A 13,732-nucleotide genomic window follows, 5' to 3' on the forward strand; every position below is an offset into this window, starting at 1 on the left:
ATTTTAGTAAATTTCTCTCCAAAATTCATAGTTTTGATTTGTTGTTTCATAAATTGCCAATTTACTTGATCGAACACTTTTTGTGCATCCAGAAAGATCAGAGCCACCTGTCTCTCTGGATGCACCTCGTAATATTCCAAAACATCCATTACCATCCTTAAGTTATTCCTTATCTGTCTTGTGGGCAAGAAACCATTTTGGTCCTGATGTATTTTGTTGTGTAATATTTTTTTCAACCTATTGGCAATTACACTCATGAAAATTTTGTAATCGGTATTCAACAAAGAAATCGGCCTATAGTTTTTTATTAATGTGGTATCTGCCCCCTCTTTTGGTATTAGGGAGATATACGCTTCTTTCCATGTGTTTGGTAATTTTGCCTCCATCAGCGCTTCATTGTATATTTCTAATAGCATTCCATTTAATAATTCCCCAAATGTTTTGTAAAACTCCGTTGGTAGACTATCGGTCCCCGGAGTTTTATTATTTTTCTGTCTCTTCAGCGCTTCTTTTAATTCCCCTATCGTAATCTCCTTATCTAATAGTTCTTTTTCTTCCTCTGTTAGTATTTGCACTCCCTCTCCTTTTAGATAATGTTCAATTTCCTCTGTTGTTACTATGTCCTTCTCATAGAGTTTTTGATAATATTGGATTACTATCTCCTTTTTTTTCTCTAAGCTCTGATGGATCCTTCCCTCATCATCTTGTAGCTTCTGAATTGTCTTTTTTTCCCTTTCCTTCCTCAGTCTGTATGCCAACCACCTCCCTGGTTTGTTTGCGTGTTGGAAGTAGTTCTGCCTTATATATCTTAAAGTAATAGCGTATTTCCCTTGTTCTAATATGTTCAGCTTGTGTTTTGCCGCTATCCATTTTACCCTTATTTGTTCATCCCCTGGTTTTCCTTGCAATTTACTTTCCCAATTTTGAATTTCTTCTCGTATTTTATTATATTCTTTTTCTCTCTCTTTTCTCCATTTTGCATTATATGCTATAGTAAGGCCTCTTACATACGCCTTAGTTGTGTCCCATAAGTTTTGTAGGGAGGTGTGTTGTTTTGTATTTTCCTTGTAAAACAATTCTAACTCCTTTTCCATATAATTCTTATATTCTTTTTCTTTCATCAACTGTATATTCATTGTCCATCTGTTTTTCCTTTTATGCTGCCCCTTCCACGTCATCATTATTGGGTTGTGATCCGCCCAATCGTTTGATAGAATTTCTACCGCTTCTATTTCCGTCATTAACATACTGGATACCCATGCCATATCCAACCTAGACCAGGACTTATGTGGATTCGAATAATATGTCAAATTTCTAATTTCGGGATTATAGAATCTCCAGCTATCTATCATATTTAGCTCTTCCACCATATCTATAAAGGTTCTGGGCAATACATTTTTCTTATTTTTATTTTGCTGGACACATTTATAATCTTTTCTTGCATCTAAAATAGCATTGAAGTCTCCAATCAGACATACATTTACCATTTTTTGATCCATAATTTTCTCGTGCACTTTTTTATAGAATTCTAATTGTTTACTATTTGGGGCATATATTACTACTAACAATATATTTTTAAAATCAAGTTTTAGCTCTATCATCACTATTCTACCTTCAGTATCCACATATCTTATATTGCTATCTATTCCTTCCTTAATATATACCACTACTCCTCTTTTTTTTTCTTCTGCCAATGATGAGTATGCTGTACCTAATTTCTTATATTGTATATATTTTATATCTTGTTTTCTTATGTGTACCTCCTGGAGGCACACTATATCTGATTTTTGTTTCACAATTTTTTTAAAAAATTTGGTGTCGTTTGGATGGTGAGTTGAGTCCATTTACATTTACTGATAGAATTTTTAGAGTTCTTTCCATTTTTTACTGACTTGTTTCTTCTTTGTTTCTTCCTGTTCCTTTTTTTTGCCTCTCATTTGTATTCCTCCTTCCTCCTGCGTCTCTCCTTTGTCTTCTTTTCCTCCTTGTGGGGGGGTTTTTTCACGTTCCCGCCTCTGTTTTCCTTTAATATTCCTTCCTCCCTCTTCTTTACTACTATTTGTTGCCTCGCTGCCCGTCATTTGGTCGTATAGTTCCCTTGCCTTACTCTGCGAGTCCACCTTTATTTTCTTTCCCTGCCACGTTACTAACATCCCTTCCGGCGGCGTCCATCTAAAGGGTATATATCTCCTATTTAGCAATGTGGCCAGGAACCAATAGTCCTTTCGCAGATCTCTTATCCTTTTGGGAATTTGTTTCAGAGTAATTATTTCTTTATTCCTATAGAACATAGGTTCGTCCTTTGTTATTTTGTATACGAGATCCCTCACCTTTCTTCTTACGAATCTTATGTGTACCTCCCGGGGAAGTTTATTTTGTCGGGCATAATTTGTATGAACCCGGTACACCTCATCAAGTTCATTTATTATTTCGTCCTTTTCTCTTTGGAGCGCCTCAGCAATCATCTCTGCCATTATCATCGTCAAATCTTCCTCCCTCTCTTCCGCTACATTTTGGAAACGCAGGTAAAATGCCGCTTTTTCTTTTTTTTTTTTCCTTTTTTTTTCTTTTCTTTTTTTTATATATTTTCATTTTTTTATATATATATATTTTCAAACCACTCAGACTGCGTTCTCTCCCTCCAACCTCTCCGTGAATGGAAGAGGCGGAACAGTCATCAATAGCAGGCGGCGGCTACATGAAGTAGCACCGCCTGCTGGCTTCGCGCTCAGGAGAGAACACTACGCCTCCTCCTCATGGCTTGCTCAGCTGATCACTTTCGAGTGCATTTCTCTAGTTAGATACTATAGAAATGATCCTTGAAAGTATAGTCTTTTGCCACTTTTTCCATTTCCAGGTGCACCACTGTGTTCTCAAGTTCCTTGTTTAATCCTGTCATTTTTGTATCCAGTACTTCCAGTTTTTCTTCTGTCAATTCCATTTTTTGTTCTATTTCTTTTATCCTTTGGTCATTTTTTTGAATAATTTCTTGTATCAGATCCATTTTTTTGTCAATCTTTTGGATATCGTTCTTTACTTCTCTCTTTTGGCCATGGTTTCTTGAATTGTTATTAATGTGGCTTGCATTGTTGGCATATTGGGTGTGCTGGGTTGCTTCTCTGATGCAAACATTCCTTCCAAGGTTTTCTGTGACACTGGGGAGGCTGCTGTTCCTGCTAAGATTGATGTTATCTTCTTCCCTGTCTTCAACGTTGTTGTGGTAGTACTCGTCATATCTTTCAAAATTCCATGTTGCGCCACCAATATTTTATCAACTTTCTCCCAAATCACCATCCAAATTTTGTATAATTTCTTTCTCTCTCTTTTCTTTTTTCTCGTAAAAAATTCAATTCAATAATCTCTCACTCACTTAATCTCTTTCCTTTAAGCAGATTTCTTTAAATAATCTTTAAATAATTAAATAATTAATTACCTCTATAAAATACTCCGTAAAAATGTGGCAGAAATGTAAGTATAAATATAATATAAAATAGCGATATAGATATTAATATACGTATAAATATATATAAATATGCAACTTAGATAATCAAATTCTTATTCAATCAATCAATTCTTAATACTTAATATTTAGTATTCAATAATTAATAATCAGTTAATGCTTATAGGAGACTTCCGGCGGTGACGTAGGGTCGTGGCGGCACAGGAGAGAAACGCTCTCTCTCTGGTGTCAGATTTCTGAGCTTTTGGTGCCTTTTTTGGAGGAGACCGATCTTGGAGAGATCGGGAATAAGGAGGGGAAACTTCGGGGGAGGCGAGGAGAGGTGCGATCTCTCGCTGCACCGCGAAGATCCCTCATTCCAGACTCATTCCTATAGAGTGTATAGGAAAACTGAAAGAAGAAGTAAAGCTCTTTTTCAAAGAAAACGAGAATCAAGGAACACCACAAGTAATAGTCTGGGATGCAATGAAGGCTTACTTAAGAGGGGTAGTGATATCCTATAATGCATTTAAAAATAAAGAAAAAAGGAAATCCTTGGAAGATCTTTTTAACCACTTAGGAGAAGCGGAAAGGAAGCTTCAGGAAAACCCTGGAGATGAAATAGCAAAACAAAATTGGCTGATGTGGAGACACAAATTGAATATCTTAGACCAGGAGGAACTAGCCCTAAAAATAAAAAGAACAAAACAATATTACTTTGAGAATGCCAACAAATCGGGAAGGTGGTTGGCCTATAAATTGAAAAAGGAAAATGAAAAAGGGCAAATCCATGTATTAGAAGATGCCAAGGGTAACCTTTTAAATAAAGAAGAAGACAAACTAGAAAGAGCAAGGGAATACTACGAAGCCCTATACAAAGAAGAGGAGGTCCCAGATGAAAAAGTAGAGCAATATCTGATAAATGCGGAGCTTCCACAAATAACGGAAGAAGAGAGGGAAATGCTTAATGGAAAAATAACAATGGAAGAACTTAAAACAGCCCTCTCCAAAATCAAAAACAATAAATCACCAGGCCCGGATGGATTCCCAGGGGAAATAAATAAAAAGTAGGAAGAAACAATACAACCAAAATTAGTGGAAATTTTTAATGAGGCCCTGACGGGGGCAAAAATTCCAGATACGTGGAGGGAAGCGCATGTCACACTCCTACCGAAAGAAGGTGCCGATTTAAAACAAATTCAAAACTACAGGCCAATATCCCTCCTAAACACTGACTACAAATTATTCATGAGTATAATGGCCAAAAGAATTTAAAAAATATTAAACGCCTGGGTACACAAAGATCAAAACGGATTCCTCCTGGGGAGGCAAATTAGGGACAATTTGAGAATTGTATTAAACACTCTGGAATATTATGAAGAGCATTCCGGAAAGCAGATGGCCCTAATTTTTCTGGACGCCCAAAAGGCGTTCGACAATTTGAATTGGAATTTCATGATTAAACAAATTAGAATAATGGGATTTGGAACAAACTTTTTAAAAATGATAGAAGCTATTTATGACAACCAAAGGGCGAGCATTTTAGTGAATGGCGACAGGACAAGAAGATTTCAGATTAGGAAGGGGGTAAGGCAAGGTTGCCCCCTATCACCACTATTATTTATTTTGGCCCTAGAAGTCCTATTGCGAAAAATTAGAAAAAATGAAGAAATTAAAGGCCTAAAGATTAGGAAAGAAGTCTATAAAACGCAAGCATTTGCGGATGATGTGGCCCTAATATTAGAAGACCCTTTAGAATCCGGACTAAAAATATTAGAGGAATTGGGCAAATATGGAGAGGTGGCAGGCTTCAAATTGAATAAAACTAAAACTAAAATACTAACCAAGAATGTAACTGAAGAACAGAAAAAAGAGATAGAGGAATCTCTGGGATTACAGGTTGTCAAAAAAATAAAATACCTGGGAATTTGGATAACCACAAGGTGCTCATCCCTAAAGGAAGATAATTATATTCCCCTAATTAAAAAAGTGAAACAAGATTTGGACAGACGGAAGAAAATTAAATTATCACTTATAGGCAAGATAGCTGCGATCAAGATGAACATCCTTCCCAAAATTCTATTCTTATATCAAAACATACCAGTGATCCTAGATAAAAAATTTTTTTCAGAATTAAACAAAAACATTAGGGAATTTTTATGGGATGGGAAAAAATCGAGGATCTCACTTCAAAATTCTACAGGGAAAAAGGAATATGGGAGGTTTTGGACTCCCCGACTGGGAAACTTATTACAGGGCAGCCAAGCTAGTTTGGATAAGGGAGTGGGCCATATTGGAAAATAAGAGAATTCTAACCTTAGAAGGTCACGATCTACAGAAGGGGTGGCACGCCTGCCTACCTGTGGGACACAGATAAAAAAAAGAAAACTTATTTTCATAGACATAAAATTAGGGAGTCCCTAATACAAACGTGGATTGGAATTAGGCAGCGATACTATACTAAAGTCCCCAAATGGCTCTCCACGATGGAGGCCTTGATCTATCCAAACAGGTGGGGAATGGAGAAAATGTGCAGATATAAAGACATATTAGACGGGGGAGGAAATCTCAAAACAAATGACACTCTGAGAGACCAAGGTATAAATCTAGATTGGTGGACCTACTTACAAATAAAATCAAGATATCAGAAAGATAAGGAAGAATATGGCTTAGAATTAGGATATAATGGACTAGACAAAATTTTGATGGGATCAGAGAAAAAAGTTTTGGCCAAACTATAAAACTACCTGTTAGATGAAGACAGAGCTGAAGAGACAGCTAAAAACCAATTGAGAGTATGGGAAAAAAACATAGGACATAGTTTAAATTTTAACGAATGGGAAGAGGCGTGGAATAAAAATTACAAATTGAGCAGAGCTGCGACGTACAAGGAGAATCAGTATAAAATGCTCCACAGGTGGTATCTAGCACCTGCCAGACAAGCTAAGATGTTTCCCAATATGCACCCTAATTGTTGGAAATGTGGTCATGGCCAGGGCACCTTCTTTCATATGTGGTGGACATGCTCCGATGCAAAAAGATACTGGAACAGAATTTGGAGATGGCTACAAGAAATAATTGGAGAAGACATAGAATTGACACCGGAAATATTTCTCCTGGGAATAGTAAAGAAGGGGTATGGAAAGAAAAAGATTCATCTGATAATACATATAACCACAGCTGCTAGACTGGCGTATGCACAACTCTGGAAAGAGAAAACCCTGCCACCAGAAGAACTTAGGAAATTAGGAAAATACTGGAGTGCGCAGAGATGAGTAAATTAACGTATGAAATAAACAACGATGAGAATTCAGAGTATTATACTGTGTGGGAAAGGTGGTATGAATGGTTGAACAATAGAATTAAAGAAGGAGTATAAGGTACGATAAATAAGTAGCAACAAATTGCTTAAGTGACACCAGATATATTTTATATACATATGTATAAACACTGCAGATCCGATGTTAATAGAAATGAGATTTTTGTTTTGTATATATATATATAAAACTTAATAAACTATATTTTAAAAAAAAAGAAGGAGGAGCACCTATGGGATCACCCCTCTCATCGCAAACCTATACATGGAACACTTTGAAACCAACGCTTTAGATAAATCTAAACACAAACCCAAACTCTGGCTTAGATATGTAGATGACACTTTCGTAATTTGGCCACATGGAAAGGAAAAACTGGACAACTTTCTCACACATCTCAACAGCCTACACCCCAAAATACAATTTACTATGGAAATAGAAGCTAACAACCAACTCCCCTTTCTGGATGTCCTAATCTACAAAAAACCCAACGGCTCCCTAGGACGTTAGGATGTTAACACACAGCCCATTACCCAGGTCGTTAAAACACAAAAGACTAATGGGCACACATCAAGGACCTCACCCACACAGGATGTTACAAAACAGCTGACTAATCTGCAAACATCAACTCCATCAACCAATCAAAATGTAACAACACAGGCAACCAACCCGCTCACAGCAACAAAGCCAGCACCCCACACCTCCCCACCAGTATTTATAGAGAGACGGCAGCTCCGATCATGCTTTCCTCGCACAAGCACGAAGCTGAAGACACCAGCCTGTAGATATAGAGAATATATATGTATGTATATATATATGTATATGTATATATATATTCTTTAGCCAGGTTCTTCCTACGTAAACCAAGATTTTTATGCAGCCCTAGTTCAGTGAAATCACAATCCACTAGTTTCTAGGCTTTTTTTTTCTGGCAGCCAGCAAACACTCTGCTGCCCATTGGGAGACTAAGGAGTCTTGTTTGTTTGCTGGCTGCCAGAAAAAAAAAAAGCCTAGAAACTAGATTGTGATTTCACTGAACTAGGGCTGCATAAAAATCTAGGTTTACGTAAGAAGAACCTGGCTAAAGAGAAGTACACATAAAGCCTACGAAAAGGAAAGAAAACATATATATATATGAGAGAGAATGTGTGTGTATACATACATACATACATACATACATACATACATACATACATATTTTCTGAGGTTTTCGCGGGTATTTGTATGTAGGTCTTTGGTTATTCGGGTTTTCTCCCGCGTAAAATTGGAAGTGTCTTGGCGACGTTTCGACAAAGTCTCATTCGTCATCTTCAGGCTGGTGTTTTCGGCTTCGTGCTTCTAGGAGCAATGTGAGATCGCAGCTGTTTCTTCCTTTTAACTGCTAGTGGGGTGTGTGAACTGATTGGGTGGGAGCTTGGCTGTGTTCTGATTGGGTGGAGGTGTGCTCTGATTGGTTGGGGGTTTGGCTGTGCTCTGATTGGATGGGGGGTTGGCTGTGCTCTGATTGGATGGGGGTGTGTTCTGTTTAGGTGGGGGCTTGGTTGTGCTCGGGTTAGTCTGAGTAGCAGGGGGATTTGAGCTGGTGAGCTGCATTGCTGTTGTTTTGCTTTGCGTTTGTGGTCGTGCCACATCTTCATGGTGGGTGTCAGTTTGCTTCATGTATGGATTGGAGGGATTTAAAGTGGCTAATGATGCAGCTGTGGTCTGGCTTCTGGTTTGTGGCTGTGCTTCATCGATGTGGGTTTGCTTTTTGCGTGGCTGTGTGGTGGTGACATCCTGTGTGGTTTTCGTGAGTGTGGGTCTGATGTCATTCTTTGTGTTAGGGACTCGTTTGTCAATGAGGGCGGGTTTCCAAATGGCTGGTAGGCGGGAGGTATCATCTCATTTATTCATGCTGTGTGGGCGTTTTTCTATCTCGATGGCTTCTCTGATTATTCTGTTGTTAAAGTGTTCAGTTTTGGCGATAGTTCTGGTCTTTTTAAAGTCAATATCATGTCCTCTGGCTTTAAGGTGTTGGACCAGGGAAGAAGTTGGTTCCTCTTTTCTGACTGAGTTCTTGTGTTCTTCAATGCGTGCACTTATTCTTCTGTTGGTTTGTCCGATGTATGTGGTGGGGCAGGCGGTGCATGGGATTTCATACAGTCAGGTCCATAAATATTGGGACATCGACACAATTCTAACATCTTTGGCTCCATACACCACCACAATGGAGTTGGAATGAAACAAACACAATGTGCGTTAACTGCAGACTGTCAGCTTTAATTTGAGGGTATGTACATCCAACTCAGGTGAACGGTGTACGACTTACAGCAGTTTGCATATGTGCCTCCCACTTGTTAAGGGACCAAAAGTAATGGGACAGAATAATAATCATAAATCAGACTTTCCCTTCTTAATACTTGGTTGCAAATCCTTTGCAGTCAATCACAGCCTGAAGTCTGGAACACATAGACATCACCAGACGCTGGGTTTCATCCCTGGTGATGCTCTGCCAGGCCTCTACTGCAACTATCTTCAGTTCCTGCTTGTTCTTGGGGCATTTTCCCTTCAGTTTTGTCTTCAGCAAGTGAAATGCATGCTCAATGGGATTCAGGTCAGGTGATTGACTTGGCCATTGCATAACATTCCACTTCTGTCCCTTCAAAAACTCTTTGGTTGCTTTTGCGGTATGCTTTGGGTCATTGTCCATCTGCACTGTGAAGCGCCGTCCAATGAGTTCTGCAGCATTTGGCTGAATGTGAGCAGATAATATTGCCCGAAACACTTCAGAATTCATCCTGCTGCTTTTATCAGCAGTCACATCATCAATAAATACAAGAGAACCAGTTCCATTGGCAGCCATACATGCCCACGCCATGACACTACCACCACCATGCTTCACTGATGAGATGGTATGCTTAGAATCATGAGCAGTTCCTTTCCTTCTCCATACTCTTCTCTTCCCATCACTCTGGTACAAGTTGATCTTGGTCTCATCTGTCCATAGGATCTTGTTCCAGAACTGTGAAGGCTTTGTTAGATGTTGTTTGGCAAACTCTAATCTGGCCTTCCTGTTTTTGAGGCTCACCAATGGTTTACATCTTGTGGTGAACCCTCTGTATTCACTCTGGTGAAGTCTTCTCTTGACTGTTGACTTTGACACACGTACACCTACCTCCTGGAGAGTGTTCTTGATCTGGCCAACTGTTGTGAAGGGTGTTTTCTTCACCAGGGAAAGAATTCTTCGGTCATCCACCACACTTGTTTTCCATGGTCTCCCAGGTCTTTTGGTGTTGCTGAGCTCACCGGTGCATTCCTTCTTTTTGAGACTGTTTCAAACAGTTGTTTTGGCCACGCCTAATGTTCTTGCTATCTCTCTGATGGGTTTGTTTTGTTTCTTCAACCTAATGATGGCTTGCTTCACTGATAGTGACAGCTCTTTGGATCTCATCTTGAGAGTTGACAGCAACAGATTCCAAATGCAAATAGCACACTTGAAATGAACTCTGGGCCTTTTATCTGCACATTGTAATTGGGGTAATGAGGGAATATCACACACCTGGCCATGGAACAGCTGAGAAGCCAATTGTCCCATTACTTTTGGTCCCTTAACAAGTGGGAGGCACATATACAAACTGCTGTAAGTCCTACACCGTTCACCTGAGTTGGATGTACAAACCCTCAAATTAAAGCTGACAGTCTGCAGTTAACGCACATTGTGTTTGTTTCATTCCAACTCCATTGTGGTGGTGTATAGAGCCAAAGATGTTAGAATTGTGTCGATGTCCCAATATTTATGGACCTGACTGTATACTCCTTGATTTTCTAACTCCATTTTGTCTTTGGGGTTTCTTAGGATGGTGGATATTTTTTGGTTTGTGCAGAATGCTGTCTTGATGTTGTGTTTGTGGAGGATCTTGCTGATTCTGTCTGTGGTGCCTTTTATGTATGGAAGGAGGGCTTTGCCGTTTTCTTGTTCTCTGTCTTGGGTTTTAGTGGGGGTTTCTTTTTGGATTAGGTTGGTAATCTTATTTCTTTGGAATCCGTTGGATGTTAGTACGTTAGTGAGAGTGTGTAGTTCAGTTTTTAGCTGTTGTTCGTCAGCTAAGCTCATCAGAGAAGCCATCGAGATAGAAAAACGCCCACACAGCATGAATAAACGAGATGATACCTCCCGCCTACCAGCCATTTGGAAACCCGCCCTCATTGACAAATGAGTCCCTAACACAAAGAATGACACCAGACCCACACTCACGAAAACCACACAGGATGTCACCACCACACATCCACACGGAAAGCAGACTCAAACCCACACCGATGATGAGGCACGACCATGGACCAGAAGCCAGACCACAGCTGCATCGTTAGCCACTTTAAATCCCTCCAATCCATACATAAAGCAGACTGATACCCACCATGAAGATGTGGCACGACCATGAACGCAAAGCCAAACAACAGCAATGCAGCTCACCAGCTCAAATCCCCCTGCAACTCAGACTAACCCGAGCACAACCAAGCCCCCACCCAAACAGAACACACCCCCATCCAATCAGAGCACAGCCAACCCCCCATCCAATCAGAGCACAGCCAAGCCCCCAACCAATCAGAACACACCTCTGCCCAATCAGAACACAGCCAAGCTCCCACCCAATCATTTCACACCCCCACTAGCAGTTAAAAGGAAGGAACAGCTGCGATCACACATTGCTCCTAAAAGCACAAAGCCGAAAACACCAGCCTGAAGATGACGAATGAGACTTTGTCGAAACGTCGCCAAGACACTTCCAATTTTACGCGGGAGAAAACCCAAATAACCAAAGACCTACATATATATAAATATGTGTGTGTGTGTGTGTGTGTGTCTTTTCCCGTGTAAGATTGATCATATCTTGGCGATGTTTCGATGAGGTCCCACTCGTCATCTTCAGGCTGATGTCTTCGGCTTCGTGCTTGTGTGAGGAAAGCATGATCGGAGCTGCCGTCTCTCTATAAATACTGGTGGGGAGGTGTGGGGTTCTGGCTTTGTTACTGTGAGCAGGTTGGTTGCCTGTGTTGTTACATCTTGATGAGTTGATGTTTGCAGATTAGTCAGCTGTTTCGTAACATCCTGTGTGGGTGAGGTCCTTGATGTGTGCCCATTAGTCTTTTGTGTTTTAACGACCTGGGTAATGGGCTGTGTGTTAACATACCTCCCACCTACCGGACATCTGAAAACTAGCCCTAGTCAACAGAAGAGTCCCAGCCACGAAGATTAACACCGGACCCAAGATAACACATGACACCACCACCAATCATCCTCACCAGATTCAAACCCAAACCCATCCCATAGACAAAATACAACCACCATCCAGAAGCCAGACCACGGCGGCAACACCAGCTGCTGCACCCCCCTCCAATCCCCACACAAAGCAAACTGACACACGCCATGAACACATGGCAAGACGTCAAACTCAAAGCCAAACCAAAGCCCGGGATGTGGCATCACAGCCATCTGCTCAGGACATTACAACAAAAAACTCAGAATATCACAACACTAGAACTCAGGATGTTAACACACAGCCCATTACCCAGGTCATTAAAACACAAAAGACTAATGGTCACACATCAAGGACCTCACCCACACAGGATGTTACGAAACAGCTGACAAATCTGCAAACATCAACTCATCAAGATGTAACAACACAGGCAACCAACCTGCTCACAGCAACAAAGCCAGCACCCCATACCTACCCACCAGTATTTATAGAGAGACGGCAGCTCCGATCACGCTTTCCTCGCAGAAGCATGAAGCCGAAGACACCAGCCTATACAAATATACAAATATTTATTTATTTGTATATGTGTATATATATATATATATATATGTATATATATATATATATGTAGGTCTTTGGTTATTCGGGTCTTGTCCCACGTAAAATTGAAGGTTTCTTGGCGACGTTTCGACGAAGTCTCATTCGTCATCTTCAGGCTGGTGTTCTCGGCTTCGTGCTTCCAGGAGCAATGTGAGATCGCAGCTGTCTCTTCCTTTTAACTGCTAGTGGGGGTGTGAGCTGATTGGGTGGGGACTTGGCTGTGCTCTGATTGGATGGGGGGTTGGTTGTGCTCTGATTGGCTGGGGGTGTGTTCTGTTTGGGTGGGAGCTTGGTTGTGCTCAGCTTAGTCTGAGTTGCAGGGGGATTTGAGCTGGTGAGCTGCGTTGTTGTTGTTTGGCTTCGTGTTTGTGGCCGTGCGAGCTCTTCATGGTGGGTGTCAGTCTGCTTCATGTATGGATTGGAGGGGTTTAAAGTGGCTAATGATGCAGCTGCGGTCTGGCTTCTGGTCCTTGGTCGTGGCTCATTATCAGTGTGGGTTTGAGTCTGCTTTCTGCGTGGATGTGTGGTGGTGACATCCTGTGTGGCTCTCATGAGTGTGGGTCTGGTGTCATTCGTCGTGTTAGGGACTCGTTTGTCAATAAGGGCGGGTTTCCAAATGGCTGGTAGGCGGGAGGTATCGTCTCGTTTGTTCATGCTGTGTGGGCGTTTTTCTATCTCGATGGCTTCTCTGATTATTCTGTTGTTAAAGTGTTCAGTTTTGGCGATAGTTCTGGTCTTTTTAAAGTCAATATCATGTCCTGTGGCTTTAAGGTGTTGGACCAGGGAAGAAGTTGGTTCCTCTTTTCTGACTGAGTTCTTGTGTTCTTCTATGCGTGCACTTATTCGTCTGTTGGTTTGTCCGATGTATGTGGTGGGGCAGGCAGCGCATGGGATTTCATATACTCCTTGATTTTCTAACTCAATTTTGTCTTTGGGGTTCCTTAGGATGGTGGATATTTTTCGGTTTGTGCAGAATGCTGTCTTGATGTTATGTTTGTGGAGGATTTTGCTTATTCTGTCTGTGGTGCCTTTTATGTATGGGAGGAGGGCTTTGCCGTTTTCTTGTTCTCTGTCTTGGATTTTAGTGGGGGTTTCTTTTTGGATTAGGTTGGTGATCTTATTTCTTTGGAATCCATTGGATGTTA

The 13,732-nt window shown here is 40.7% G+C and overlaps 1 protein-coding gene and 1 non-coding gene across 3 annotated transcripts in view; one reads left to right on the forward strand and one right to left on the reverse strand.

The window, feature by feature from the left end:
• Nucleotides 1-13,732, forward strand: part of CDK13 (cyclin dependent kinase 13) — a 340,708-nt gene that overhangs the window by 272,770 nt on the left and 54,206 nt on the right. The gene's annotated exons all lie outside the window — the stretch shown is intronic.
• Nucleotides 2,617-2,835, reverse strand: LOC139317766 (small nucleolar RNA U3). The gene has a single exon (XR_011600469.1). It is a non-coding gene; the product is annotated as a small nucleolar RNA U3 (small nucleolar RNA).

Source organism: Pituophis catenifer, unplaced genomic scaffold, assembly GCF_029215685.1.
Source record: "Pituophis catenifer annectens isolate HBS135680 unplaced genomic scaffold, rPitCat1.0.hap2 SCAF_5, whole genome shotgun sequence".
NCBI classification, from domain to species: Eukaryota; Metazoa; Chordata; class Lepidosauria; order Squamata; family Colubridae; genus Pituophis; species Pituophis catenifer.